Here is a 12,377-nt window from a genome sequence, read left to right as displayed (position 1 = left end):
ATTTTTCTCCTACAAATCTTCAAAATTCTCTTAGGTTCTATTGTGGAAGAGATATCTGAATGGGAGAATAGGTGAGCTGAGAGTTCCTGTGGTTTCCTTCCATCTGGTTTCTTCCTAAAGTCTAAGCACCCAAAAATCAAGTATATCCCTTAGCCAAATGTCCAAATGACCTCTTAAGTCAATCTAAATCCTCAAGTGCCACCAAGGGCAATTTCATCATATGCCACATCCCACTAAGTCCTCGAATATTCCTACCAATTCCTAATTAATCCTGTCATGTCCAACAAATTACCAAATACATACCCATTACTCGATGAATCTCAAATATACGTTAAACTTCCCAAAATACCCTTAAGCTCACCTCGAGCCGGATATTAAACCCGATGTGACTATTCCGCTAATCCACTCACTAGGATCGCCTCGAGCCGTATACCGTAGATATATCCACATAATAATGTGGCTTCAATCATTTAACACCTATAATCACATTTATGCCCTTAATGGACCAAAATTACAAATATGCCCTTTGTTTACTGAGTTTTTAGAAAACTATAACTATAATGAGAAATAAGAGCTAGAAAGAAAGCATCAAAGATAAACAAAAAAAAATTTTACGTGGTTGGGGCATTAATGAGCCTTAGTCCATGAGTCTCTTGTATTAGATTTTAGAGAGCTTTTGACAATGGAGTTTTCTGTAAGTTTGAGCAGAGTAATTGCTTATAAGCGAAAATCTAGGACCCCTGCTACAGTGCACAACTAATCCAATTTATAGGCAATCAGGTGCAATGGGCTTGGGCCGGAATAATCCAGGCCCAGTAGGGATGTAATCATAGTTTGCTCGCTAATGGAGCCATAATACAATGAATGTTTCTTAATAAAACATAGTGATCAGGGCCCATTGAGCCGGCTTAGGCATGGCCAAGCCTTACAGCTGCTAATAGTACATAACCTCAAACTGGTATGCGTGGGCTTCTAAGGGGATACTGGGGATAGGATCTATCAGAGTAGTGATAGTACTATTTCCTAGGAGTAGCGTACATTTCGTGCGTAACCTATTCTGCAAGTTAGTTGAGGAGACCAACTTCTGTGTTTCTTTGGGACATATCAGCGTCAGGGAAGATCAAACTTGCCTTATCCAAATGACTGGTCCGAGTTCCTTTACTAATGTCCCGATTCATTACTGGAGTCCTGGTTCGATCACCAGGACGGGTTCACTCTTGACAAGGTTTACTCCCAGACTAGTGAGCTTGCCACCTCTATTGGCATCCCGGAGGATACAGGTAGGCTGGGACCAGGAAGATGAGTTGGGTCGGCATCTTGGTCCTGGTTCCCTTGTTTTGGTCGTGCCCATCGAATGTTGTTTGGCTCTTTGACGATTAGCCTATTAGGAATTTCTTCTTCCCTATTCATCAGACTCAGGATGGGCCCAGATCTCTTTAAGTGAGCCCATGGACCCATTGCGTCATGCCACGTGTCCCGGGGGGAAAACAGGGATAACATTTACCCCCCAAGTCTTCATCAGTGTTTGCATGGTGGAGACTTGCCTTACTCTCATGGATTAAATCCAAATATCCTAGTTCGTTTCCCAGAAGGCGGGTTCATTTACTTGGGGGCCACTTCGGCGATCCCCGTCCTTTCGAATTCACAATGTTACACACACTTGTCTTCAAGTTGATGGTGCGTCTGTACCACTCGCACCTCACAGATCTGGAAAGAATCTTTTGATTTTTCAAGTGATCGATGGGTGTCAACGTAATTTTCGAGGTGTCCCATCTGTATGAGAAAAGTTGATAGGGTACTTGAGTGAGTTGTTTAATGCTTCTGCACCATCTGGGACCGTTGGACAAGGATAGCCTTGAGAATTTCAACATAGACTGTTGGATCAAGTAGGTGTGGATCATGATCATGGATTGATGAATCCATGATCCTATGTTCGATTGGGCTAATTAAAGCCTCTACCTCATCCGGGATCATTGGATGGGGATAATCTTGAGATCCCCATTATGAACCGTTGGATCCCACAATGGATTTCTGCCCTATAAATACCTTGAAATTTTCATTTCAAACTTTACACATTCTATATATTCAGAGTAGAAAAGAGAGCTTTTTATGTCCCAATTTTCTGATGAGCTTTTTTGGCGATTAGTTCATTTTTGTGTCCGTCTGTTTTCGACCAAACCTCTTTCCATTCAGCCATCAGACGAATTAGTCCCGGTTCAGCCAGCAGACGAGTTTTTGCATCGCCTTCTCAGATTTAAGGCTGAGATTCTTTTCTTGCGACCATAAAACTATTAGGTCCGTGACCGCCGTGTAGGGTGGTTCTAGGTAGGATAATGTTGGTCTGAATTGTAGATTTTCTAGATGATAATTCTTGTCTAGTTGTCCTGGATTAATTCGAACGTCCCAAGGTTGACTTAGGAGAGTTAGAAAACCTCTGATTTTTAGTTCCCGACTAAAGCTCATGGGATCTTTATTGATCCCAGACCTGGGTCCGGAGGGGACTTCTCCATGCAATTGTAGGAGAACCCTCATACCTTAACCAATTTCTCTTTGGTTTTGGTGCTAACTGCTTAGTTTTGTTTTCTTTGCTGCTTCTAGGCCCCTGATCATAAGTCGTCGTGTCACTTTTCATCTGGGAGATTTCGTTCAATCGGGCCCCATAGTCTTGGAAGGGCACAAACTTCCCACAGGAAATACATGGGAAATGGATGGGGAGAAGAATGAGTTCCAAAACTATCTAATGCTGAACGCTTTAGAGAAACACCTGGGAGTGGAGTCAACTCCAGGACTCTTCTATAAGTGACTGGCCCAGAAGGAGGAGAAGGCCCATACTAGCGCGGGCGAGTTCGGGGCCTGGAGCATAGGCCACATCAGTGCGGGAGCTACTCTCCTGCTCCATAATTACTTTGCTTGGTTCCTTAAATTCATGGAGATTGCATCGTTCCAGCTTCTGCCACAAGCGTACAAGTTTCTTGCGGGATGGCGCATATTCAGCGCATCGAAGGCGATCCCGACGCCTACCCCCGCGGAGGTGCTATATTTTTACAAGCTAGAGTTGCAGCTTAATTCCAAGGACAAGACGCGAGATAGTTTTTACAGACTAAAATCTCGTGGTAACCATACAACTCCATTCAACACTTGGAAGCACCTCCCGAATGCCAGACATTATTTGTTTATGACATCTAGGTTCCTCCTAGAGAAGAACCCCACATTGGTGCTAGATTTCCAACGTGTGGGTAAGTCACTTTTCTTCCTTGTTCACTTAGTTTCTTAGCTTTTCCTTCTCTACACTTAAGTTCCTGGAAAACAGGTCTGTAAGCCCAGACTCTACTCACCAAATCCATCTTGGACAGCAAGAATTACTACGCCACCCTTAGCTCCAGGAACTGGATGTGGGGGGCTTTGACGGAAAACCCTCGGCTAGTCAGGATGCTTTCCACCAACTAGTCGATAGATACCCCTAGCTTCTGAGGGCTGCAATGTGAGAGGGATCTTTCCTTGAGGGAGGGGCTGGCCCTCGTTCACATCAAGGTTGCGGAGGCTGCGGCCAAGGTGGACGCAAAGAAGAAGAAATAGTAGGCTCGTCAAGCAGAGAGAGTTGCGTCCGAAGAACTGGACGCCATTCTCGAGGGGAGGTAGCCAAACATTGGAACTCTGGGTTAGCATTTCGGGGCAAGGTAAAATGCCTCTGATGTTTACTTATGCCCCTCGCCTTGAGGACTTTTCTAGGAATATACGACGGTATCACCATTACCCGTCTGAGACTATTAGCGACATGGGGCCTCCTTGCCCCACTTTCGTGTATCTCTTGTCCCTCATGCATTCATCTTGGTTACTTTAGTATGATAGTTGTTTTAGACCTGGATGACATGGGGGATCGAATTCATGATTTCGCACTAGGGGAGTTAAGTCGTGCCCATTCTTTAGATAAGGGTTCGTCCTGTAGGACTTTAGACTAGTATTTCCATTGTTTTTTTTTTCACTCCTATCCCCGTCCATGTATTTTACTGATTATTTTCCTTTTTCTGTCTATCTCATGTGATCCAGAGATGTCCAACCCTATGGCCAAGATGAAGGAAATGATCGAAGCTAGGGCGGCCCCAGCCAAGGCGTTGGCAAAGAGGGTCGCCAAGGGCCCAGCTAAGAAGAAGGTCATAGAGCTGATCCTTGGGGATTCAAGGCGAGTCCAGGAAGTTTTTGAGATGTCTCTAGCTAGGAGTACCCTCCCAGCGGCGCAAGCCAAAATGGTCATGCCCCCGTCTGCTCTTCTCCAAGTTATCAATTTGGATCAGGAGCCTTCTAGAGGAGGAGAGGTGGCCAAGAGGAAAGTCGACCCTATTATTTCAAAGTCCTCAAAGCAGGCCAAGAGGCCCAGGACCAAGGATCTTCCCTTGGATGAGGAACACTCCTCTGGAGAGAGCCTGATCATCACGTCGCAGCTTCCAGATGTGCCCAGGCTTCCTATCAATCCAGACCTTCCCGAGGAGGAGGACTTGATCCTCCCGGAAGAGAGGATGAAAGTGGTTTCCCGGTCATGAGATGAAGGTCGAGACCAATGGGATGAAGTGGCCCAGGATTTACTCATTCGATGGAAGGTGTAGTTTTCCACTCGTCTGGAGGCCTTTAACGCTCCCCAACCCATCGTTGACCGATTGGTAGCCGAGATCAGGTTTCAGCCTGCGCTGGGTCAAGACACAGCTCCGTTGGCTGCTGATTTGCTAGCCCAGGTGGGGAATACCATGTCCACCCTCCAGCTGAAGTGGTATGCTACCATGGCTAGCCAGGATGCTATATTCGTTTCCCAGGCCATTCGTCACTAAGACACCGCAGTAAATCACATGCCCATATGATCTTTTACTTTACCATACTTATTGCTTGTATATTTTCTCACTTTGGTTTGTTCCAGGATGACCTGTTTGCACATTAGAACCCAGATCTGGTGGCAAAAATGGCGATGAAGCTATAGACGACTCAGATTGAGGGGGTAAAAGGGTAATATTATGTCCAAATTTTACCACCTATAAATAGTCAAAAATCAACTACGTCTTCATTTGTCACATACGTTTCTCTTTCAAGATTTCGTTTCTCTCAAATTCTCTTCCTTCTCTCTAGCATTGGCCGAGTGCCTCATGTGCTCCCTCTGTAAATATTTCATAAATTCCTCACCTAAAGACTTACATCACACCTCTTTCTTCTATACACATAGTTTTAGGGTATTGAGTGTTGAGTTTGAAGATAGAGAAAGGCTAAAAAAAGCTAGAACAATTCAAAGGTAACACTCTTAACTCTACTTGTCAAAGTTGAGTTTTTGATCATAGATGAGTTTGCATGTCAGTATACACTGATTTGTGGTATTATTTGGGAGTGAATAAATGTAGAAGAAAATCTATTCAAGGGCTTGAAGGGCTAGAAGTCACTTAGAACACCATCAAAGCCATGAAGAGGTATATGGTCACGTCCCAAGAGTTTTATTCAAATTTTCTTGTTAAATCTGCTATGATTAATTTATTTGATGTGTTTAAATTATATTTTGGGACTGTAATATTATTTATCCACTGTTTGATCATGCATGCAAAAATATTTGGATATAATTTGGGTTGGAATCCAACATTCCATAGGCAAAACTAAGACTTTGTAAGAAAAATATTTAAGTCTTGGCTTCTAAAGCGCCAAGCAAGTTGCACACTTATCTTATTCTGGATTTTATTATTTTCATGTTTATGTTTGAGATGTGTAGATTTTCATAGGGCTTATAAACGTACAAAAATGTTTTATAATGATCAATATATGAGTTTCACAAAATTTGTGTGTAATCTGAAAATTTGTTTTTCAAAATCTGGGTAAACAGTCGAGTTTGAGTGATCTTTTCTATGGGAAAATAATTTATTTTTTGGCTGATTTTTGGAATGAACCTTATTTGTTATTAGTAAATCAATTTTTATAATTTCAAAGAAAAATAATTATTAGGCCGAGAGTTAAGGGTTTTCAAAGTTAGTCAAAAATTCTGGAAAGCTCAAAATCGCTTCTGGACAGCCAAGTTTGAAATTTTATTTTGTTAAGGAAAAATAGTTCAAATAAACTAATTTTTTCTATATATATTGTTTACATATCCTAGTATAGGCATAATAATTTTTAGAGCTAAATAACAAACCAAAAGAATTTTATGAACTTCCAATTTCATTAAAAAGGTTGGTTTTTCCTATAGGCAGTTATTGTAAGATTGTTTTGAAAAATAGTTATCACTAAGTAAAAATGATTAATTTTAAATGAGATTATTCAAGGAATTTCTTTGAACATCCAAGTTTAGTTGTGTAAAAGTTGAAGTTCATTGTAGCTGTAGTTTTGAATATATCTTTTAAGATTAGGTTACCTACAACTTTAAATTTACAAAGTTGGTACTTAAGAAAAACAAATGAAAAATTGTTCTAGGTATATGATTAAATAAAAGTATTTTAGTTATAGTAAATATTAGTGTAGGTTTAATCCACTAAATAAATTTGAATAGTAGGAAATTACTATTTTATTAAGTTTTTAATTAATTTATTTAAGAGAATTTAAAAAGGGTCTAATACCCAAATTGTTCCAAGACATTAATTAAAATAATCTTTCAATAAAATATATAATCCAATTTTATTCCAATTTCTTTTAATTAAGCTAAAAACTTATCAAAATTTATTAAATCTATATCTTATCTATGTAATTCAAATTTAGTTATTAAAGTTCTTAAATAACTTTATTTTTATTTTTGATTTAAAATCAAAGAAAGGATAAACTCGATTAAGCTAGAGGGATTCGTAAAACGAGTTTCTTCGACTAGGCTCGATAGTAAGAACGGAGTGGGAAATGTTATAAAATCTGACTTCCAAATGATTAGACTTGATAAGGGAAAGTTTCCCGAAAGCTTTAAAGGTCGTTATGGCTTAAAAATGGGTGAGGACGAAAAAAACCCCAGTAGGTATTTAGTTATGACATTAATGTCTAACGTAGAATATTAATCTACTATAATGTCATAATTAATTTGAAGACACTATTTTGTTAGTTACAGTGTGAGCTGACAAAGTGAAACTCTTTAAAAGAAGATTTGTTGCACTCAACTAAGGACATTTGGTAAGTTAGTATATGACTTACATGTTTGCAACATGAATTAACTAGTGTATTGCTTGAAAGTAGGGCTTATACGCTAGTTAGAGAGAGAGGGCTCATTGGAAGACATTCTCTAGGGGTACTTATGCTCAACATGAGATGTTGTATATCGATGGTCCGGGTTATGCCTGAGACCTTGAGGTAAGTAGCCAGGTAACCTAGGAGTCTGAATCACCCTAGGGGTGCTTATGCTCCAACATAATATGTTATATTAATACGGTTCACTATAGTGATAACTGGCCAAGAGATAAGCAGACCAGGTAACCTAGGAGTCTGAACAATCCTAGGGGTGCTTATGCTCCATTGTAATAACTTATTTTTATTAGTCTGGTTGATGTCGTGACATTTGGAAAGGAGGTAAGTAGCCTGGTAAACTTAGAGGTCTCCATGAGCCAATGTGGATCCATCAACCCCATTCATTATTTGAAATTAGTATAAATGCCCTGGGTAACTGATGGTTACCCTCGAGAACTAGACGTCTATATAGAGACTTGTGTCTCCATTGAGTTGAGTGTTAAGATGCTAGGGAATACTTAGGAAACTACCGAATTGACTTCTAGGGTTAATTAACTATTGGATATTATTACTATTTTGCTTCTGCTTTGGTCTATACATTTTCTGCATGATTCTTATACTCCTCTCTATTTGCTTAAGTATTGTTATACCGCTAGGATGCCTAGCATTCTTGAAATTATTTGGTTAGGGTTCGGATTTATCAGGAGCACTAATTGTGGTAAGCTTTTTATTGTGAGGATAATGACCATTGGGTCATCAGTTCCTATTTCTTGTGTTTATATACTTTTAAATTGACTTACTAAGCGTTTTTGCTTACCTAGTTTCTTATGTTGTAGGTAAGGGCAAGGAAACGCTGAACTAGTGAGATGTTGGAGCCTACCTATAAGCGTGTACATGTGGCTCGACCTATAGATGTTTGCACTTTCGAAAGAGAGTATTTCGCTTATATTTTAAACTATGTTGGGTTGTCACCATACTTTTAAATGCTTTTGAAGTTTAATGTAAATATTTTTAGTGTGTGCACACATTATGTAAAAAGTTCTTTTTTAATCCAGATTTTTGAGACATTTTAAATATTATAAATGATTTTAATTCCACAAATTTAGAGAGGATTTTTGGGTTGTTACATCGCCATGGTCTCGGGCCTAGGGTGGTTGTTGTCGCCCCTAGTTTGGAAGCTGAGGGGGACGTCCCGTCCTAGACTGAGATCTCTCGGAATTTGTAGCGCTCCTAGAGTGACAAGCGATCGATTTCTCTACTCATTCTTCGTCCAAGGCATGGGGTTTCCCAGAAAGATCTTGGCCACACCTCACTGTCATGTGTACCGCTGTCTCGAAGGTGAGGGTTGTAACGTCCCAAATTTGCTAATAAGGCTTAGGGCCTTGATTAGCGTGGCTAGAGGGAAATAATTGAATTATTGTATTAATACGTGAATTTGATGAGTATGTGATTAGAAATGCATGTTTAGGTGAATTAAATATGCATGTGGGCCCCATTTGGTTATTGGGGGCATGTTTGTAATTTTAGCCCGTTGAGGGCATAAATGTAATATTTGTGTATATTGTGATCTTTACCATGTGTGAGTGGTGATATATTTGTGATGCACAATCCGAGACAATCCTAGGGAGTGGTTTAGCTAGGAAGTCACAACGGAACCCAATACCCGACTCGGGGCGAGTCAAGGGGTATTTTGAGTGATAGACGTTTAATATAGTTATCAGGGTACGAAAATAAATATTTGGGGATATTTTTGAAGTTAGAGCATTTAGGAGGGAATGTTGGGAAAACTTACCATTTTGGCCTTGGGAACGTTTTCGGTACCTCGAGCCTTGGGACTAACTTAGTCACTTAAGTTAGGTAAGACAAAACATAGAAACACTTAGAATTTTCTCGAAACCGATCCTATCTTCCTTCTCTCTCACCCTTGTCTTCTCTAGACTTCTCCAAGGGAAAAGTTTTAAAGTTAAGTGGAATTGTTGGGCTGGAAGTCAAAAATTGGAGCTCTAGACTAGAAGATTAGCTCAGTACTAGCTTATGGATTCTAACAGAGGTTGAGGTAAGCTTTGAATTATGATTTTAGCCAATAAATTCTATAGTTCTTGGCTGAGTTTGAGTTTTCTTGGGTCTTTAAAGATAAAGATTGAAATGGAGATTTGATGAGGTTTTAAGCTAGCTTTTTGTTAGGTTTTGTTGCTGGGACCATTCTAGAACTACTGTGATAACTAAATTGTGTTGTGGGATTGATTTTGAGTTAATTGTCTGTGTTTTGGTTGTTGAAATGGGGGATTTTTGGGTTCGAAGGGGTCGGGCTGCGGCACTGTTCTTGGTGAGTCGCGACCCTCTAGAGTAGATGGGAGGCCAGGATGAAGGGCGGGCTGTGGCACCCCTTTGGTTGGGCTGCGGTGCGTGTCTGCTGAATGAGGAGGCTGAGCCTCTGGTTGAGGCGGGCCACGACACAAGGCCATGGGGCCACAGCTCTTAGGGGATTTTTGGACCACGAGAAGGTTTTTGGCTTGGGAACCCAAAAGTTAAGGCTCGGGATGGAATTTATCATCCTGATTGGTGGAATCCAAGGTCTCGGAGACTATAATTATATCTCATAGTTATTTAATATATTAGAGCTTGATGGATGGATGTTGTTAATACGTTGTGACTAGGTTTTCAACGAGGCTCGGACTAGGGGACTATGCTCAGGATATCGATGCTCGGGAAGCTTGGGACACAGGTAAGAAAATTGTTGTACTTGTGGAGCAGGGTGTGGCCCTATAGTTTGTATTGCAGGGCACGACCCTATGTGATTGTGTTGCAGGGCATAGCCCTATTGTTTATGTTTGTATTTCTTGAGTATATGCTATGTGTTGCATATTTGTGAATGAACGGCGAAGGCCGAGAAAGGCAGGAAGCCGAGTACGGAAAGGGGCCGGGAACGGCGTTAAGCACGCGGAGTGCAAGTCGCTAGGGTGAGACCCTTCTTGGATGCCGAAGTCATCCTCACGGTGTAGACCGCGAACCCAGGGCCTGGTTAAGCGCCTGGGATGGCATGGTCGCTATGTGTTTAGCTTGTTGGCTGCCTTGTTATATGTTGATTAATAGTTATGCATATGTTGATTGCTTGTGTGGAGTTTTCTTGCTAGGCTTCGGCTCACGGGTGCTCTATGGTGCATATAAGGGCAAGGGAAAAGTTGACCAACCATGAGTATGGAGAGCGTGGAGCGACGTGTACATGTTTGGCCTGCCTGGCTGCCACGGCCAGGGGTATTTTTGGGAGATGTTATGTAATAATCTAAATTTTGTTGTTTAGTCAACTTTAATCATATTTTTGAGTTGTAAATATTTCTAAATCGTATTTTGGGATCCCAAATGTATAACGCTTTTATAATTTCACTGAATGACTACATTTTTTAATTATATGACTTTTGTTACAGTTTAGCCACACTTTTAATCAAAAATCTCAATTAGCGAGTTAAGTGTATGTTTTAAACTCACTTAGTAACATCTCTAAGGAAGTAGGGTGTTACAAGGGTCGCCTCTCATTGGTGCTGCTCCATGTCCCATCAATGGAAACATATCTCAGCTACAGCGGAGATGTTCATGGCACGCAACCGTGCCATCTCTTAATACAGGGTGGCAACGTCCTCCCAGGCCGCCTTGGGTTGTTGGGGGATGTGGTCACCATTACCTTCATCCAGGCCACCTCGAGTTATTATTTGTAGACTTCCTCTTCATGTAAGAGTAAGAAAAGGGCGGAAGCTAAAGTTCTTATATGGTTTTGCAAACAGAATCCTGACTCTAACTTTTCCTAATTTGATCACCATGTTGTTGCTAAGGCTGCCGAATGGAGTGCTCACGGCGGGAAACCATGAAGTTTTTTCCTGCCCTGTCTTTTGCTCCCATGTGTGGGCAGCTTCATTCTTTTTACTTTGATTTGGCTGTAATACTACTTGACTTATTTTTCCTAAGAGGTTTTTCCAGCTCTCTTGTTTTCTTCATGAGGAACTTTTAACAATTCATGGTATGTCTTAAGCTTATTTTGTGACAGAACATTATCATGTCCTTTTATGTACATGGGCTTCTTATTAGCACCTCTTTATTTTGAAAGGGTTCCCTTTGGGACCTCTTTACGGTGTGTGATTTGTGTTTGGTTGTGCACACCTTGACTACTTGTAAGGATATGTTGACCCTTTGGGTTCTCGCTATCCTTTTATATATTTTTGCGCGTGCGTGTTATTTTGTGCGAGAAGCGTCCTTCTCGTCATTATTCATAGTACTATTTTTTAAAGTGTCTTCTTCAAGACCATTTTTGCAAGTGTCTTCTTTGAGACCCCTTTCACAAGCTTCTTCTTTGAGACCTTTTTCACAAGCGTCTTCTTTGAGACCCTTTTCACAAGCCTCTTCATTGAGACCCTTTTTGAGCTAGGTGACTTTGGTCAACCTAGGATTATTTTGAGGACCCTTTTCGATCTTTGAGGTGATCTCCCCTTGGATTGGGACCCTTATAGGGAGATGGTACTTGTGAAGCCTCAGAAGCTCCTATTTTCAAGGCTTGTTTATTGATTACAAGGGAGTTTTTTTTTTTTTGCAAAGACCTCCTTTGAGGCCATTTTTCCCCATGTAAGGCAACTTGGTCGATCTAGACTTAGGGATCTCTTTGGGCTCCCCTTATTTCTTCTACGTCGTGGTCCCTTTGTAGGGTGGGTGTGTTTGTGAGGAGGTCACTTTTGCGGGACCATTTGACTTTCTTAGACTCTATAAGGGTAGCTAGTCCTTATAGATTCAAATGTTGTCTTATAAGGTTCACCGCTGATACATATATATTATAAGCATTTTTATATATATCTCACGAGGCCATGCACCTATTTTTCACTTGGCTAGGCACCTATTGAGGCTCGCAAGGCTAGGAATCTATTTTGCACATGGCTAGGTTCCTAGTAAGGTTGGTTATAATACCTCCTAGGTGGTTGATGGGATCTATCTTTCCAAGCACTTTTTTTTTGTTCTCTTCAATATGCTTTGACAATTCCAACTGACAATGGCAGTATGTGCATCATATAAGTGTTCTTTGGGATGAGAGATGTAATATATAAGATAGGAATTTGACATTAGTAATAGTAGACAACATGCAAGGGTAAGCACAATGTCATTGTCATATAACATCCTAGAGTGAGCTTGCCGACCTCTTTGGATCCTATCAAGAAAAATTACATCTACGGGAAACCAAC

Source organism: Humulus lupulus, chromosome 1, assembly GCF_963169125.1.
Source record: "Humulus lupulus chromosome 1, drHumLupu1.1, whole genome shotgun sequence".
NCBI classification, from domain to species: domain Eukaryota; kingdom Viridiplantae; phylum Streptophyta; class Magnoliopsida; order Rosales; family Cannabaceae; genus Humulus; species Humulus lupulus.
This window is presented reverse-complemented; position numbering follows the sequence as displayed.